Source organism: Schistocerca americana, chromosome 4, assembly GCF_021461395.2.
Source record: "Schistocerca americana isolate TAMUIC-IGC-003095 chromosome 4, iqSchAmer2.1, whole genome shotgun sequence".
In the NCBI taxonomy this organism is placed as follows: domain Eukaryota; kingdom Metazoa; phylum Arthropoda; class Insecta; order Orthoptera; family Acrididae; genus Schistocerca; species Schistocerca americana.
The window spans coordinates 850,646,437-850,665,043 of NC_060122.1; the positions used below are offsets into that span (position 1 = coordinate 850,646,437).

Consider the following 18,607-nt stretch of genomic DNA (forward strand, 5'->3'; position numbering starts at 1 on the left):
TGCTGCTCCTCCTTACTTCCGTAATTCTTCGGTTTACTTTTAGTCCATACAGTGCGTTCACTACACTGTTCACTGCTGCGGTGTCTCCCAATGCGCGAGGCGAGGCACCGAAGCAGGGCCGATGTCTCGCAACGCGATCACAAGAGAAGATATTCGCTGCAAGCCGAATCGACGAATGGGAGAAGACCGGCGCAGCCACGCCCACAAACATTTCGCTACGCCGCCGCAACCACCGTTCCCTAACGCCGGAGCAAAGGACCGCTCAGATCAGTCCCCGGTAATCGACTAAGACGCCAGCATCCTCTTCTAGTAGGCCAGTTGTGAGACCAATGTGTTCGAGAGAACTCTACGGGAAAGTTATTCTTAAATGTACTGAGAGATAGAGACATACACTTAAGAGACAAAGAAACTGATACACCTGTCTAATATAGTTTAGAGCCACCGCGAGCACGCAGAAGTGCCGCAGCACGACATGGCATGGACTCGACTAATGTCTGAAGTAGTGCTGGAAGGAACTTACATCGGGAATCCTGCAGGGGTGTCCCTAAATCCGTAGGAGTGCGACGGGGTGGGGATCTCTTCTGAACAGCACGTTGCAAGCCATCCCAGATATACTCAATAATGTGCATGTCTAGGGAGTTTGCTGGCCAAAGAGAGTGTTCCTGGAGCCCCTCTGCAGCAATTCTGGACGTGTGGGACGTCGCATTGTCCTGCTATAATGCGCAAGTCCGTCGGAATGCACAATGGACATGAATGGATGCAGGTGATCAGACAGGACGCTTTCTTACGTGTCATGTGTCAAGAGTTGTATCTAGACGTATCAGGGATCCCATATCTCTCCAACTGCACATGCCTCCCACCATTACGGAGCCTCCACCAGCTTGAACACTCCCCTGTTGACATGCAGGGTCCATGGATTCAAGAGGTTGTCTCCACACTCGTACGCGTCCATCCGCTCGATACAACTTGAAACGAGACTCGTCCGACCAGGCAACATGTTTCTATCCATCAACAGTCAAATATCGGTGTTGACGGGCCCAGGCGAGGCGTAAATCTTTGTGTCGCGGAGTCATCAAGGCTGCACGAGTGGGCCCTCGGCTCCGAAAGCCCATATCGGTGACGTTTCGTTGAATGGTTCTCACTCTGACACTTGTTGATGGTCCAGCACTGAAATCTGCAGCAACTTGCGGAAGGGTTGCACTTCCGTCATGTTGAACGAGTCTCTTCAGTCGTCGTTGGTCCCGCTCTTGCAGGATCTCTTTCCAATAGCAGCGATGTGAGAAATTTGAGGTTTTACCTTATTCCAGATATTCACTGTACACTTGTGGAGTGGTCGTAAGGGGAAATCCCCACTTCTTCGCTGCCTCGGAGATGCTGTATGTGTCCCATCGCGCTTGCGCCGACTATAACACCACGTTCAAACTCATTTAAATCTTGATAACTTGCCACTGTAGCAGCATAACCGATCTAACAACTGCGCCAGACACTTTTTGTCTTATATAGGTGTTGCCGACCGCAGCGCCGTATTCTGCCTGTTTACATATCACTGTATTTGAATATGCATGCCTACACCAGTTTCTTTGGTGCTTCATTGTATTTTGTCTGTATCAAATCATACGTTATTGTTCAGAGACTTTTAAATGCTGATGAAGTTCCTGTGGAAATGGATTGTGAAAAGTTAAGCAATTCTTCTTATCTGTGTTATAATAAAGTGAATATTTGTTTTATGATATCCACTTGGTCTCCTCCAACAGCAAAGTACTGACGAGTATTTTCGTTCTGTGGAACAATGCCTTTCAACAACTTCTGTAATTCTTTTTCGTCTCCACTGACGATAGAATTATCGTCACCATATCATATCAGTTACATCCCTTCACCCTGAATTTTAATCCCACTTTGCCACCTTCTGTTTACTTCCGTGACTGCTTATTTGACTGCACACTAGGCGTTAAAGACTGCTGCCATGTTTTATATAATTTATAATCCGAGCTCTTCTTCGTTCTCGGTCTTATTTTCGTATTGTTTCTTCTTGGTTGCCAGAGATGTGGTACACTAAATCTCTTTCTCTTTAGCTTACTTCTGTATTTCTCAGAATTCCGAACGTCTTGTATCATTTTACCACGTTTCTATTAGGTGGATTTCTGGTCTGCCTACCCAGCACAATTTTTTCAGTTGATCTTTTTCCGGATGAGCTTGCCAGTAGCCACGTGTGCTGTGAACATGACCTGTTGCTCATCAGGTGGTCCGTGGGCATGCAGATTAGACTGATGCTGAACCCATCACCCCAGAACACATACAGTGATAGATTACTCCCACGGAGCTAGTAGGCTACTTTACTAAGTTCCTTAACTCCTCAGGGGCCTCGCCTATTGCGTATGGTTGGAGGGCCTGGACATTTCAGTTCAATAATTCACTTTAATGCTTGCTGAATGATAAAGTTTTATCTGGTAAAATAATATTTACTCAAGCAGAGCGTAAAAATTACTTTAGTCACATAAACGATGAGGTAATAAAACAGTTTGAGAATGAATTTACATAATTAAAGCAGAGCAGTGATGAGAAAATGAACGGTCCTTAGGGTCGCCAGCAGCACAATGCTGTGCCGTTACAACTGAGATGGTGCCCAGGCACATAAAGGACACGAAATATGCTTTCAACTGTGATTACAAAACTATGCAATTTCACAAAACAGGTATGAATTTGAACAGAACATGCAACAGATCAATGCAAAAGGGAAGAATCAGAAAGAAACATCACTAGGCAGGTGAGTTCCAAGTTAAGTCGATATCGAAACTAAACGTGAGTCGTTACGAAGAAAAGTCTGCTTTGAAGCAAGCATTAGATTGCAGAAAGACTCGCATACCAGTGCGTAAAGCACATGGTACACGTTTGGAAGACTAAGAGACAGAAACCAGGAATGAACTCCTCTGCCATCAGTGATGTATTGCGAATTCGAAAGTCTGGACTGCCAATGCGATCTCGCCGTCACTGCCATTAAGGTGGTTGCCGACGTGTCGGGATGCGCCGAACTGCGTTCGCTGCTGACTGTTGCTGGTCCCAGACGATGAGACAAGACTGCAGATTGCGGATCTCATGATACTCCCGATTACTCGCCATGGCTGCGCGTAAGTTCAGAGTACAACTTCTGAAAAGCTGGCAGAAGACCGAAGGAAACATGTACAAATAGCAGCCTCATGATGCAGAAGTTCGGATCATAATACCCCTATGAATCCGAATACAGCTCAGAATGCCTCTCTCAGTTGTTGATAGCCTTTCTTCAGACCTCGGAAAGGTACCCTGCACAATCTGTTTTGGCCAATCTCAGAGAGGGCCAAACTGTGCTTCCAATCAGGGATCTGGAAGTACGTTCCCTGGCTCCCACCATGAAGTTGAAATGTATCTGCCAATGAGATGAGTCTACATCTAAACGGGCGACGAGTGTCGCCCCGTTCCGATGTCCAAACTTGTTTGTCGGTAATTCAGGAAATTCTGTAGGGCTTCGCACACCGTCCGAGTGGCTATATATTTAGGTTGAGGAAACACGGAGCAGCATAACAGGAAGTGAACAGCTGTGTGCTCCCTAACAAAGCGAAGTTGTCACTCCTTCCACCAGTGGTTTCCCGTTCTCCTAATGAGCACAGCACTTTTCCGTTCTGCCACTCACTGTTTGCGGAAGCTTGGCCGGGGGGATAATCGCTGTAAAGTTTCGTCCAGACGTCTTTGCGGTTCAGTGGCGTGAGACCCAACTCTTCCAGATCGTGCGACAGTTCCTTCTGTGTTAGTCCTAGCGAAAAGGAATTCCCCTGGTCAAGACCAAATGCATTTGATGTAAAAAGTATTACAAGAAAGAAACATTACACTGATGAGCTACCTACACTGCTGTACGCTACCCTCTAGCCACTCATGTAAACAATACGCACTTCAGGTGGAAAGTCAACAAACAAAGCCGAATCGGGAAGAGAACGAAGCAAGAGAGTCTCGTATGCAAATTCGGTATGAAAATAGGATGGAATGTGAGGGTAAAGGCCTGGAACAGACCAACGTCTTACAAGCTAGAGACTTGAAATCTTAAACATGGCTCGTAACTGCGTGATAACCCAACATTAACTCGCTTTTTTGTGTGATGTGTGTACTTTCGCACCAATTTCATTTTCACCTTTTCCTGCTGCAGACGCAAATGGTGCGCGGGAATAACGATTGTTGGCAAGCACCTGTGTGAGCTGGAATCTAATTTCTTCTTCATTGTTCTTTCGTGAGATATGCGTAGGAAGAAGCAATATATTGATTGAGTCATATAAAGTGAAACCGAAATAAACCTGAAATGTACCACATGTTCCTGTTGTAATGTCATCAGAATGTTTGAAATCGATTGAAACATTTCACACGCAAAATACTAAGACGCAGAAAATAATTATTTAAATAAACATGAATTTCTAATATACGACATTTTTAAGCCAGACAAAAAAGTTTAAAGTAATTTCTCACACCCCATACAAACCCGATTCGGATAGTCCTGAAAATATGTGATTGTGAATTTTTGATAGCTATGAAAACACTTGTAAGATTTAAAACAAAAAATGCGCAGCGCCTGCAGTTAATGGAGCCCACACAGAATACTGTAGCCGGTGTACAGTGGCCATTTTTCCTTCAAAATGCTGGGTTATTTCATTCGTTTGTTCGGAAGAGAAGCCCAACAGTGTTTGGCCCTTTTCGGCTGGTCAGCGACGCTCTGCCATGGTAGAATCATGGCGCACGCCCGTCAATGTCAACCAAATGATTTTACAGAAAGTATTCGGTAAAAATATATCAGCTTTATGATGACATGCACATCATTTCGTTAATCGTCATAGTACTGTGATATTTGCATTTAAGTAAGACACCATGAAATTCGAAAAAGTTTGCGATGAAAAATATGAGTCACTATGATTTTGTTTTTGGTGCATATTGCATGATATGTAGCTATGTATGAAATTTAGCTTGGTTAGAGATGTCTGTCTCCACCAATCATGAGAAAACTGATCTGATGTAGGACACTCATTTACAATCGCGCGTGCCTGCGATGAAGCCAGAATGAAATATCCACAGCATTCCCCATATTCCATAAACGGCTTGAGACATTTTAATGAGAATTTGGCAAATGATAGCACGCAAAAACGAGAATATTTTTCCATGTGTCTATTAAACAGAAGTTCATTATCTACGTGTTATTCCACTAACTACAGACTTTTCCGGTGAAAGAATGTAATTATTAAGGACCATCTATTGCTGGTGAAACGGGAATTGCTGTGTGCTTTGGAGCAGCATAAGTGAAGACATTATACGTTTATCTCTGTACCGAGGATGTACTTTCCATGAGCTGTTGAACTTGCTGTTCCTCAGCTCTCCAATTAGCAGACAACAGTTTCAGAATCTCACGCAGTTGCGTTTGCAAGACATGTCAGTGAGGTGACATCCTGTAAATTCCGCTGTGTTTTGGCAAAAGAACCAAATTTTAACATGACAACAAGAGAAAAGTAACTTTTACTCAAAATTGGCCACTCAAGACGGTTCGCTGTTTTGGCAAAAGAAGCAAATTTTAACATGACAACAAGAGAAATATATCTTTTACTCAAAATTAGCCACTCGTGACGGTTCGCTGTAAATTATAAATGGTTAAAAAGTCAAGAGAAAAAAATGGCCTTTTTTTAATGCGTTTTCAGCGAAATTGTACTAACCAAAGCAGAGGTGACAGTAGATCTTTCTGAATAGTCACCATGCAAGATGTGGGCGTGGTCCTGCTCTATTTAATATTTACAAAAAATGACTGTGTAGGCTTCAATTTAGAACGGCACTTTAGTTCCAGCACTCTGGATTTCCCCTACAGCTCGTGCCCACAGCCCCCACCACTACCGACCACCGCACGTATGCCCTGCCGACCGTGCGTCTACTGGCCAAGTTATTCTGCGCACACTCTTAACTGGTACACGAATAGTTCAGCTCCTCACTATTACCCTACTGGCTCATGCATGAATTCTTCACCTCCTGTATGCAACATTTTTTCATTTTTAACATCACAGGTATTGTCGTAGCTATTAAAAATTCACAATTACAAATTTTACGACTGCCTATATCGGTTTTAGGAGTCTGTATGGGACTAGGAGAAATTTTTTTTGTACTTTTCAGATCGATTTAAAAACGTGGTACATTAAAAATTAGTTTTTATTTAAATTGTTATTACATTGTGGAAACCTTTCTCCAAGTAGACCAATCCCGTGAAACTGTCTACATCTACATCTACATCTACATTGATACTCAGCAAGCCACCCAACGGTGTGTGGCGGAGGGCACTTTACGTGCCACTGTCATTACCTCCCTTTCCTGTTCCAGTCGCGTATGGTTCGCGGGAAGAACGACTGTCTGAAAGCCTCCGTGCGCGCTCTAATCTCTCTAATTTTACATTCGTGATCTCCTCGGGAGGTATAAGTAGGGGGAAGCAATATATTCGATACCTCATCCAGAAACGCACCCTCTCGAAACCTGGCGAGCAAGTTACACCGCGATGCAGAGCGCCTCTCTTGCAGAGTCTGCCACTTGAATTTATTAAACATCTCCGTAACGCTATCACGGTTACCAAATAACCCGGTAACGAAACGCGCCGCTCTTCTTTGGATCTTCTCAATCTCTTCCGTCAACCCGACCTGGTACGGATCCCACACTGATGAGCAATACTCAAGTATAGGTCGAACGAGTGTTTTGTAAGCCACCTCCTTTGTTGATGGACTACATTTTCTAAGCACTCTCCCAATGAATCTCAACCTGGTACCCGCCTTACCAACAATTAATTTTATATGATCATTCCACTTCAAATCGTTCCGCACGCATACTCCCAGATATTTTACAGAAGTAACTGCTACCAGTGTTTGTTCCGCTATCATATAATCATACAGTAAAGGATCCTTCTTTCTATGTATTCGCAATACATTACATTTGTCTATGTTAAGGGTCAGTTGCTACTCCCTGCACCAAGTGCCTATCCGCTGCAGATCTTCCTGCATTTCGCTACAATTTTCTAATGCTGCAACTTCTCTGTATACTACAGCATCATCCGCGAAAAGCCGCATGGAACTTCCGACACTATCTACTAAGTCATTTATATATATTGTGAAAAGCAATGGTCCCATAACACTCCCCTGTGGCACGCCAGAGGTTACTTTAACGTCTATAGACGTCTAATGCTGCAACTTCTCTGTATACTACAGCATCATCCGCGAAAAGCCGCATGGAACTTCCGACACTATCTACTAAGTCATTTATATATATTGTGAAAAGCAATGGTCCCATAACACTCCCCTGTGGCACGCCAGAGGTTACTTTAACGTCTGTAGACGTCTATCCATTGATAACAACATGCTGTGTTCTGTTTGCTAAAAACTCTTCAATCCAGCCACACAGCTGGTCTGATATTCCGTAGGCTCTTACTTTGTTTATCAGGCGACAGTGCGGAACTGTATCGAACGCCTTCCGGAAGTCAAGAAAAATAGCATCTACCTGGGAGCCTGTATCTAATATTTTCTGGGTCTCATGAACAAATAAGGCGAGTTGGGTCTCACACGATCGCTGTTTCCGGAATCCATGTTGATTCCTACATAGTAGATTCTGGGTTTCCAGAAATGACATGATACGCGAGCAAAAAACATGTTCTAAAATTTTACAAGAGATCGACGTAAGAGATATAGGTCTATAGTTTTGCGCATCTGCTCGACGACCCTTCTTGAAGACTGGGACTATCTGTGCTCTTTTCCAATCATTTGGAACCCTCCGTTCCTCTAGAGACTTGCGGTACACGGCTATTAGAAGGGGGGAAGTTCTTTCGCGTACTCTGTGTAGAATCGAATTGGTATCCCGTCAGGTCCAGTGGACTTTCCTCTATTGAGTGATTCCAGTTGCTTTTCTATTCCTTGGACACTTATTTCGATGTCAGCCATTTTTTTTTTCTTAAGTCCCGTTTCCTTCAGACCTGCCTGACACCAGTCACATTAGGCACTACTGTGCGAGGCAGAGGGCGGCGCCTGGGGGGGCGACGCGCCCGCACTGCAGCTCGCGTTGCGACTGCAGCCGGCGAGCTGGCTGGACGTCGGACGGTGTCCAGCCGGGCCTCGTTAGGCGCTGATAAGCCGACCCGCCAGCTGGACGCCCCGACACAAAAACCTGCAGGCGGCGCGCCGGGCCGGCCGCTGATTTGCATTTTATTGCCGGCGCAGCCGCCGCCGCGCTTGTTTCCAGAAATTACCTCCTCTCCCCCCCTCTCCAGCCAGATAAGCGCCTTCGCGCTGCTCTCTAATCCCCGTCTGTCCGCGAGCAGCAGCAGCAGCTCCCGGCTTCGTCACCTTCCTCCCGTCACCTCTCTGACTCACCTGACTCGCGACAGATAAAGCCCGATGTCAGTACCCCTTGATGGCTCTCAAGCGACACCATCACCAAATGCTGTACTGTACTCAAGTAGCTGACTACGTTACACATCTGCACCAATACTGCGCATGCCACCTACCAGTGCGTAGCGGAGGGTGCGTCTCGTACAACTAATTGATGTACATCTACGTACATACTCCGCAAGCCACCGTACAGTGCGTGGCGGAGGGAACCCCGTACCACTGCTGGTCGTTCCCACTCCCAGATGGAGCGAGGGAAACAACTGTGCATATCAAACTTCCCGGCAGATTAAAATTGTGTGCCGGACCGAGATTCGAACTCGGGACCTTTGCCTTTGGCGGGCAAGTGCTCTACCAACTGAGCTACCCAAGCACGACTCACGCCCCGTCCTCACAGCTTCAATTCCGCCAGTACCTAGTCTCCTATCTTCCAAACTTTACAGAAGCTCTCCTGCTAGTTCTGCAGTGTTCCCAGGACAGCTTCTGTAAAGTTTGGAAGGTAGGAGACGAGGTACTGGCAGGAATTAAAGCTGTGAGGACGGGGCGTGAGTCGTGCTTGGGTAGCTCAGTTGGTAGAGCACTTGCCCGCCAAAGGCAAAGGTCCCGAGTTCGAGTCTCGGTTCGGCACACAGTTTTAATCTGCCAGGAAGTTTCGTATAAGCGGACACTCCGCTGCAGAGTGAAAATCTCATTCTGCAAACTGTGTATATGCCTCCATACGACCCCTAAGTTCTCTTATCTCAATCTTTGTGATCCTTATGGGAAATGTACGTTGCCGGCAGTAGAACCGTTCCACAGTCAGTTTCAAATTCCAGTTCTCCTCGAAAAGAACGTCGACTTCCTTCCAGGGATTCCCATTTCAGTTTCCGAAACATTTACAAATTACTTGCCTGTTGTCCGAACATACCGGTACCAAATCTAGCAGCCCGCCTCTCAATTCGATGTCTTCCCTTAATCCAGCTTGGTGAGGATCACAGACACTCGAACAGTACTCAAGAATGGGTCGCACGAGCGTCCTATATGGGGTCTCCTTTCCAGATGAGCCACACTTTCCTAAAATTCTCCCTGTGGTGTTGGCAGAAGAGCCAACACCATGTTACTAGAGGAGGCCGAAATGCACGCGTTTGGCTCACGCAGGCGGGCGTGAGGAGGGAAGAACTACACTGACGTGAGGTCTGGAACATGACAAGGAATTAGAATTCAGAAAGCGGACGTAATTAGTTTCATACTTAACTTTAATATATTAATGATGAACGTCGCTCTTGACGGTACATGATTCACAATTTTATCTGTTCAGAATAATAACTGAATATGGCGCCTTGCTAGGTCGTAGCAAATGACGTAGCTGAAGGCTATGCTAAACTGTCGTCTCTGCAAACGAGAGCGTATGTAGACAGTGAACCGTCGCTAGCAAAGTCGGCTGTACATCTGGGGCGAGTGCTAGGGAGTCTCTCTAGACTAGACCTGCCGTGTGGCCGCGCTCGGTCTGCAATTCACTGATAGTGGCGACACGCGGGTCCGACGTATACTAACGGACCGCGGCCGATTTAAAAGCTAGCACCTAGCAAGTGCGGTGTCTGGCGGTGACACCACACTCCCAATAAACCGAAGTCGACCATTCGTATTACCTGCCAAAATACTGACGTACTTGCTCCATTTCGTATCACTTTGCGACGTTACGCCCAGATGTTTAAACGATTTGACTGTGTAAAGCAACAAACTACTGATGGTGTATTCGAACACTGTGGGTTTGTTTTTCTACTCATCTGTATTAACAGAAAGTTTTCTACATTTAGCTGACCGTACTGGCCCAGCGGTTATAGAGCGATTCAGTGCGGAACCGCGCTGCTGATACAGTCGCAGGTTCGAATCCTGCCTCGGGCATGGATGTGTGTGATGTCCTTAGGTTAGTTAGCTTTAAGTAGTTCTAAGCTCTAGGCGACTAATGACCTCAGCAGTTAAATCCCATAGTCCTCAGAGCCATTTGAACCATTTTTTTCCTACATTTAAAGCTAGCTGCCATTCAAAAATTGTTCAAAGGGCTTTGAGCACTATGGGACTTAACATCTACGGTCATCAGTCCCCTAGAACTTAGAACTACTTAAACCTAACTAATCTAAGGGCATCACACAACACCCAGTCATCACGGGGCACAGAAAATCACTGACCCCGCCGGGAATCGAACCCGGGAACCCGGGCGCTGGAAGCGAGAACGCTGCCATTCATCACACCAACGAGAAATTAACTCCAACTCCAACTTCTGTCCTCCTACAGTCACTCAACGACGACCTCTTCCCGCGCGCCACGGCATCATCAGCAAACAGCCGCAGCCTGCTGCCCACCCTGTCCGTCGGCTCATTTGTGTATACAGAAAATAACAGCGGCCCTATCTCGCTCCCCTGGGGCACTCGTGACGGTGCCCTTCTCTCTGATGAACACTTGCCGCCGAGGGAAATATAGTGGTTCTATTACTATAGAAGTCATCGAGCTACTGACATATCTGGAAACTTATTACATACGCTCATACTCTCAGCAGTGGGGCTCTATGTCAAGTGCTTTTCGAAAATCTAGTAATATAGTATCTGGCTGTGTTCCTGCGTCCGTAGTTCGCGGTATATCGTTGCAAACTGAGTATCACACGAACGTTGTTTTCTAAAACTATGCTGGTTCCTGGAAGGAAGCTTTTCCGTCCCAGGGAAATTTATTATATTCAGACTGATAATACATTCGATAATTCTCCGCCAAACCGATGTTTATTTCTCTGTAATTTCTTCTATCCTTCTTATATACAGGAGTCACCTACTCTTTTATTTGGTCCCTTCGGGCTTTGCACTCTGCGACGGATTTGCCATATGTGCAACATAAGTAAGGGGCTGTCGTGGAGTACTCTTTGTAAAACCGAATTGGGGTTCCACACGGACCTGGCGACTTACTTCTTTCCTTATTCTTTTAGTTGTTTCTCTGCACCAAGTATACCTGTGTACAGGGTGGTCCATTCATAGTAACCGGGCCAAATAACTCACGAAATAAGCGTCAAGCAAAAAAACTACAAAGAACGAAACTTGTCTAGGTTGAAGGGGGAAACCAGATGGCGCTATGGTTGGCCCGGTAAATAACACTACCATACATCAAACGCATATAAACTGCGTTTTTTTAAATAGGACCCCAATTTTTTGTTACATATTCGTGTAGTACGTAAAGAAATATGAATGTTTTAGTTGGACCACTTTTTTCATTTTGTGATAGATGGCGCTGTAATAGTCACAAACATATCGCTCACAATTTTAGACGAACAGTTGGTAACAGGTGGTTTTTTTAATTAAAATACAGAACGTAGGCGCGTATGAACATTTTATTTCGGTTGATCCAATGTGATACATGTTCATTTGTGAACTTATTTCTGAGAGCGCATGCTGTTACAGCGTGATTACCTGTAAATACCACATTAATGCAATAAATGCTCAAAATGATGTCCGTCAACCTCAATGCATTTTGAAATACGTGTAACGACATTCCTCTCAACAGCGAGTAGTTCGCCATCCGTAATGTTCGCACATGCATTGACAATGCGCTGACGCGTGTTGTCAGGTGTTGTCGGTGGATCGCGATAGCAAATATCCTTCAACTTTCCCCACACAAAGAAATCCGGGGACGTCAGATCCGGTGAACGTGCGGTCCATGGTATGGTGCTTCGACGACCAATCCACCTGTCATGAAATATGCTATTCAATACCGCTTCAACCGCACGCTAGCTATGTGCCGGACATCCATCATATTGGAAGTACATCGCCATTCTGTCATGCAGTGAAACATCTTGTAGTATCATCGGTAGAACATACGTAGGAAATCAGCATACATTGCACTATTTAGATTGCCACCGATAAAATGAGGGCCAATCATCCTTCCTCCCATAATTCCGCACCATACATTAACCCGTCAAGGTCGCTGATGTTCCACTTGTCGCAGCCATCGTGGATTTTCCGTTGCCCAATAGTGCATATTATGCCGGTTTACGTTACCGCTGTTGGTGAATGACGCTTCGTCGCTAAGTAGAACGTGTGCAAAAAATCTATCATCGTCCCGTAATTTCTCTTGTGCCCAGTGGCAGAACTGAACACGACGTTCGAAGTCGTCGCCATGCAATTCCTGGTGCTTAGAAATATGGTTCGGGTGCAGTCGATGTTGATGTAGCATTCTCAACACCAAAGTTTTTGATATTCCGAGTCTCGCGCAATTTTTCTGCTACTGATGTAGCAGCTAAAATACCTACTTGGGCATCATCATTTGTTCCAGGTCGTGGTTGACGATTCACATGTGGCTGAACACTTCCTGTTTCCTTAAATAACTTAACTATCCGGCGAACGGTCCGGACACTTGGATGATGTCGCCCACGATATCGAGCAGCATACATAGCACACGCCCGTTGGGAATTTTGATCAGAACAGCCATACATCAACACGATATCGACCTTTTCCGCAATTGGTAAAGGGTCCATTCTAACACGGGTAATGTATCACGAAGCAAATACCGTCCGCACTGGCGGAATTTTACGTGATACCACGTACTTATACGTTTGTGACTATTACAGTGCCATCTATCACAAAGCGAAAAAAGTGGTCCAACTAAAACTTTGATATTTCTTTACGTACTACAGGAGTATGTAATAAAAAATGGGCGTTCCTATTTAAATAAACACAGTTGATATCCGTTTGACCCATGGCACCGCCATCTAGCGGGCCAACCATAGCGCCATCTGGGTTCCCCCTTGAAGCTAGACGAATTTCGTTCTTTGCAGTTTTTTCGTTTGATACTTATTTCTTGAGATATTTGGCCCGGTCACTATCAATGGACCACCCTGTGTATGTTCTCCGTACGGGAGAATTCTCCTGCGTGAACGATTTCTTAAATGCAAAATTTGAAACTTCCTTTTTGCTGTCTTCTACTGCCACACCACACTGGACAACGAGTGACGCGACAGAAGCCTTAGACCTACTTTTAAGATTTTCCGTATGACCAGAACTTCCTCCGGTTCCCTGTCAGATCCTTGCTAAGGTGTGAGAATGGTAGTTGATGAGAAAACAAAACGCAATTGCCAAGATTACTGTCGCAGTGACTCGTTGGCTGGTCGAGCGTGAAGCTACAAATCCAAACATTTGGGATTTAATCCCCATTCCTTGTTCTTCTGTTACTTCTCTCTCCTTGCACATGTTGCAGAAGATCCTAACAAGTTTCTTGTCTTACATTAAATCAGTAAACTTATGAAAGCCATCTGACCAGACAAATACGTGACCATAACGCCATCTAGATGGAAGATGAGAGAGAAGAAACCAACCCGGGTTCCCGGGTTCGACTGCCGTCGGGGTCAGGGATTTTCTCTGCCTCGTGATGACTGGGTGTTGTGTGATGTCCTTAGGTTAGTTAGGTTTAAGTAGTTCTACGTTCTAGGGGACTCATGACCATAGATGTTAAGTCCCGTAGTGCTCAGAGCCATTTTTTTTTAAGAAACCAAAATACTAATTTCCTATTCCTTTTTCTAAATTATTTCGCTGAGGAGGAATGAACTGCGTCAAAGTGATGAATATCAAAATGTGGCACCGAAAAAGTAAATCAATTGAGTAAATCAACTAACGTCGCTCAACAGAGGAAAGTCATATCTGTGTGATCCCACAAACGGTGTGTGAAGCTCCTCCTCGAGCAGAAATGTAGGGTAGGTCAGTCGATCAACGAAGCGTTCCAGTAATTGCAAAAGTGCACAGGATATTCTTGATTGCAGAAAGATTTATCGATCAGACACACCTACGTCAGTGCAGTGTAGATTTCTTAGAACATTCATGGTCGCGTATTACGACATATCTACGGATCGAAAACGTTCTCTGCACAAAACAATGTGGATTCCGTAAACAACGATACTGTACGATGCGAGATCGCTCTGTTTACTTACGAGATCCAGAAAGCACTAGATACAGGCACCCAGGTAGATGCCGCTTTACTTGGTTCCCGTAAGGCATTCCACCGAGTTCCACACCGCCGCCTGGTGGCTAAAATACGACCGTATGGTAAGTGAGACCAGCTGTGTGATTGCCTTGGAGAGTTTTTAGGAAGTGGAATTCTGCATGTCATTCTTAACGAAGACAGATGCTGTATGCAGACATAAAAGTATTTTCAGTATTATTGCACAAGTGTGTCAAAAGTCCATAGCTATCAATAATATATATAAATGAGCTAGTAGAGGCCGTTTGCGGATGAGTATACACTAGAGCTGTAACGCTAAAAAATTGTAACAAAATGCAGGAAAAATGCAGAGGATCGTCATTTAGGAAAAAGATTGGTCGTTGACGCTTAATGTTAACTTATGTAACGTACTCTAAATACATAGGCGGAAAGATTCGTTAATGCTTGATTGTTCGATTTCTGAAGATTCACTCGAAGTAGTCATTAAATATCAGGGATTATGCGTACGGAGCAACTTAAGGGAGAGGCATGAGATTCTTTAGAGTCCTCAGGGTGTGTACACCAGCCACGAAGGAAGTGAGTTACAAAACCCTGGTTCGATCGATACTAGTACTTGAGTATTGTTCTCCTGTTTGCGATCCGTACCGCGTAGGGCAGAAAGCAGCGCGTGTTGTCACACTACACAAGCCACAAGAGAGAGACTCTGCATTTCTGTGCGGTTTACAGTTAAAATTTCGAGAATAGACGAGGTGCGTGAGAAACGCAATTAGACTGACAACACTGCGATCGACCTGGCAACGCAGTGTTGTTCTACTTGTGTAGACCGGTGTGTTCGTCCCGTCCAGTAGCTCAGTCCGAGTTTCAGCGCCGTACAGACATCACGTGATTTCTGGGAGCGCCATCGTGTTTTTGCTATGTGTTACGAAAAAGGAACAGCGGAATTTGGAGCAAGGTTATGCCATCAAATTTTGTGTTCAACTTGCGGAATCCGCGAATGTCATCTTTGAAAAGACGAAACAGGTGTGTTGGGAACATTCCTTACCAAGAGCACAAGTTTATCCCTGGCACTAATCATTTTTATAAGTCTGAGAACGCGTTGAGGACGAACCTCGCTCAGGGAGGCCTTGAACTTCAGAAACGGACTAAAACGTCGAACGTCTGCGTGCTATGCTGAAATCAGACTGACGTTTAACGATGAGGGTGTTCTGTTACACACATTCACCGTGCGTCGAATTCTGACTTGCACATGCGAAATGTTTGTGCCGGAGTGGTGCAGAAAAGCCTCACAACTGAGCTGAAGAACAATCATAGAAACATGTGCGTTGCTCTTCTTGAGGCGACTGCCAATGGCCACGAATGGTCCAGTCGTGTGTACACGGGTGATGCGTCGTGGATTTTTGAGTACGATCCTGAGACAAAGCAGCAAAGTGAGGAGTGGCACACTGAGACATTTCCTCCACCGGAAAAAGCTCGAATCAGCAAATCAAAGATCAAAACAGTGCTGATTTGCATTTTTGACAGTAGGGGTATCGCGCATAAAGAAATGTTCCTCCAAGGTAAATAGTCAACCAAGTGTTTTACAAAGATGTCCTCAAAACGCTGAGGAAAAGGATGAATCGTGTGAGACCGGACATTGCAGACAAGTGGATGATAGCGCACCATGCCACACGGCCACTTCCATCACAGAATTTTTTACCTGAAAGCGCACTCCTGTTGTTCAACAGCCCCCACTCTTCACATGATATAAGTCCTCGTGAGTTTTTACATTTTCCCGAAATTGAAAAATTTCTTAAAACGGAGTCATTTTGGGGCTCTGGAGAACATTCAAAAGAATGTGACCGACCTGTTAAAGCCCCTACCAGTTGAAGCCTTTCAACGTTGCTACCAAGACTGGGATCAACGACTCCGCCGGTGTGTAGCTGCCGGAGGGAACTACTGTGATGGCGACAACATTGTTGTTTGAAAAAATAAATAAAAAAATGATTCAAATGGCTGTAAGCAGTATTGGACTTAACATCTGAGGTCATCAGTCCCCTACACGTATAACTACTTAAACCTAACTGATCTAAGGACATCACACACATCCATGACCGAGGCAGGATTCGAACCTGCAACCGTAGCAGCCGCGTGGTTCTGGACTGAAGCGCCTAGAACCGCTCGACCACAGCGGCCGACAATAAACAAAAACTTTGGGAGATAATAAATCAGTTACATTACGTTTCTCACACACGTCCTACGTTCCTAGAACAGTCGACAGATACACTGCTTACTCTATACGACAGAAAGAGCATGAAGATAAAATTAGACACATTCGACTTCAGACGGGGGCGTACCAACTACCGTTTTCTGCGCGCACCATTCCTGGTGACAGCAGGAAGGTGGCTGGCAAACGAAGATGTAGATTTGTGCGAGAGATAAACGCCCAGTTACACCGTAATTTGGAGACCAACTTAAACTGTAGGTCATGTAACTGGTTGTACACAAGTCGGAGAAAGGGAGCTTCATACCACATCCTGTAGGAGCAGGCTTCGTAAAGCTGTATGGTGTTCAAACCAACCTTCGGGCTGAAAAATGAAGTGACATGATCGTGTGGCATTATTGGCCGGGAGGTCCCAACGGAGTTGCAAGTCTTATTCCAGGTGACACCTCACAGGGCAATTGCGTGTCGATGACGATGAGAACAATACGTCACCCAGATCACATGTGGAGGAAATATCTAACCCGGACGGGAATCGAACCCGGACCCGCTGCGCGGTAGGCAAACACGCTACCACTCAGCTACGCAAGTGAACTGCGAACACAAACTAGCTTCAGTTACTAAACTATAAAGTCCCGACGTCATCTTTACAGTTGGCTTTTGAGCGTAAAACAGTAAGACGGTCGGAAGAGCGATAGAATCGATCAACGCGCATACATTTCATCGCCGTCTGGCGTTAAGCACTCAAAGGACCGGGAGCGTGCTAGACGTGTTACTTCCAGCCCTCCACCGGAGACACTGAGAGCAGCTTCTCAAGAGGTGCGGCATTTCCTTCCTTTGCAGTAGTCTGAGTTTGAGGAGAACCAGACACCTGTAAACATCTGTGAGGAAAAAAGAAAGCGTCCCCTATTTATTTTCCCAGACCTATGTGCTGTTCAGCGTGTTTGGGATACGAAGAGGGGGCGATTTTGTCCGCAGTCCTCGGTCCAGGCCGTAGTTTCCCCCACGGAAGGCTCTCAGAGAAGAATGGAGTTCATTTCCTTACGGGACCGACAGACACCATCGACAGCGGGCTGTTTCGCTCTTTGAGATGCGCAGCAGATCCTTACGCAACTGCGTACTATGGTTGTCCTACACCACACCAACACATTCATTTTTTCCATACCACATATGTTCGAAGATCTTTGAGTAAATTTTTTATCTGAAATTGTCTCGTGTTCTGCTTTTACCACGCTATTGGACGTTTTCATCATGTTCAAGCCACAAAGGGTAAGCGTTCAACCTAAGTTTCGTGCTCAAGCAGTGAGGTTTGATGACGAGAAGAGAATCAGACACTGCTGTTGTGATTGACGTTTGCCATTGCTTTTGTATTCGTTAGGAGTGTGTAACACGCTTGCACAGGGGTGGGGTGCGAGATGCTATGAAAAATGTTGCTGAGGTCATGGACCTCATTCCCGCTATATAAGAGCACAAGCTCTGAATGAACCGCTGACGTAACCAAATTGTTATAATTTCATTAAAACATTTTATTTATTCATGACAACAATAGTAGCATCATTGCTGGATCTGATGATACGTTACAGGGCTGGAAGCATTATGTTGACGACTGATTGAACTCCCGTGGACTGGAAAACAAAATTGGGAATAATTGCCCTCCTGAACTTGAAACTTTTGTAAGTGACCCAACACGCGAAGAGATAACCAGGAGTTGGAAACCACTGAAAAACCGCAAAGCGGCTGGACTTGACAGAACACCAGTAGAATTTCTGAAATGTGCCACTCAGAAACTTCATGAGAAATATTGTTTTATTTTATTTTTAAAATTTGACGAGATGAAAACTACCGGCTAAATCAAAGAATCGACCATTGTCCCTGTACTTACGAGAGGAGATAAGCGAAACAACAGGAATTTCAGAAGAATACAAGCTAATGTCACATATAACATTGCAGATACTCAACCCCAATACAGAGGACATAACAGGGGACTATCAAAGCAGTTTCCACAAGTACATACGAACAATAGAGAGTGTATTTCGCAAGAAGAAGTAAG

General features: G+C 45.2%; 1 non-coding gene across 1 annotated transcript; it reads right to left on the reverse strand.

The window, feature by feature from the left end:
• Positions 1-8,707: 8,707 nt before the first annotated feature.
• Trnaw-cca lies at positions 8,708-8,782 on the reverse strand. The gene has a single exon. It is a non-coding gene; the product is annotated as a tRNA-Trp (tRNA).
• Positions 8,783-18,607: the final 9,825 nt, after the last annotated feature.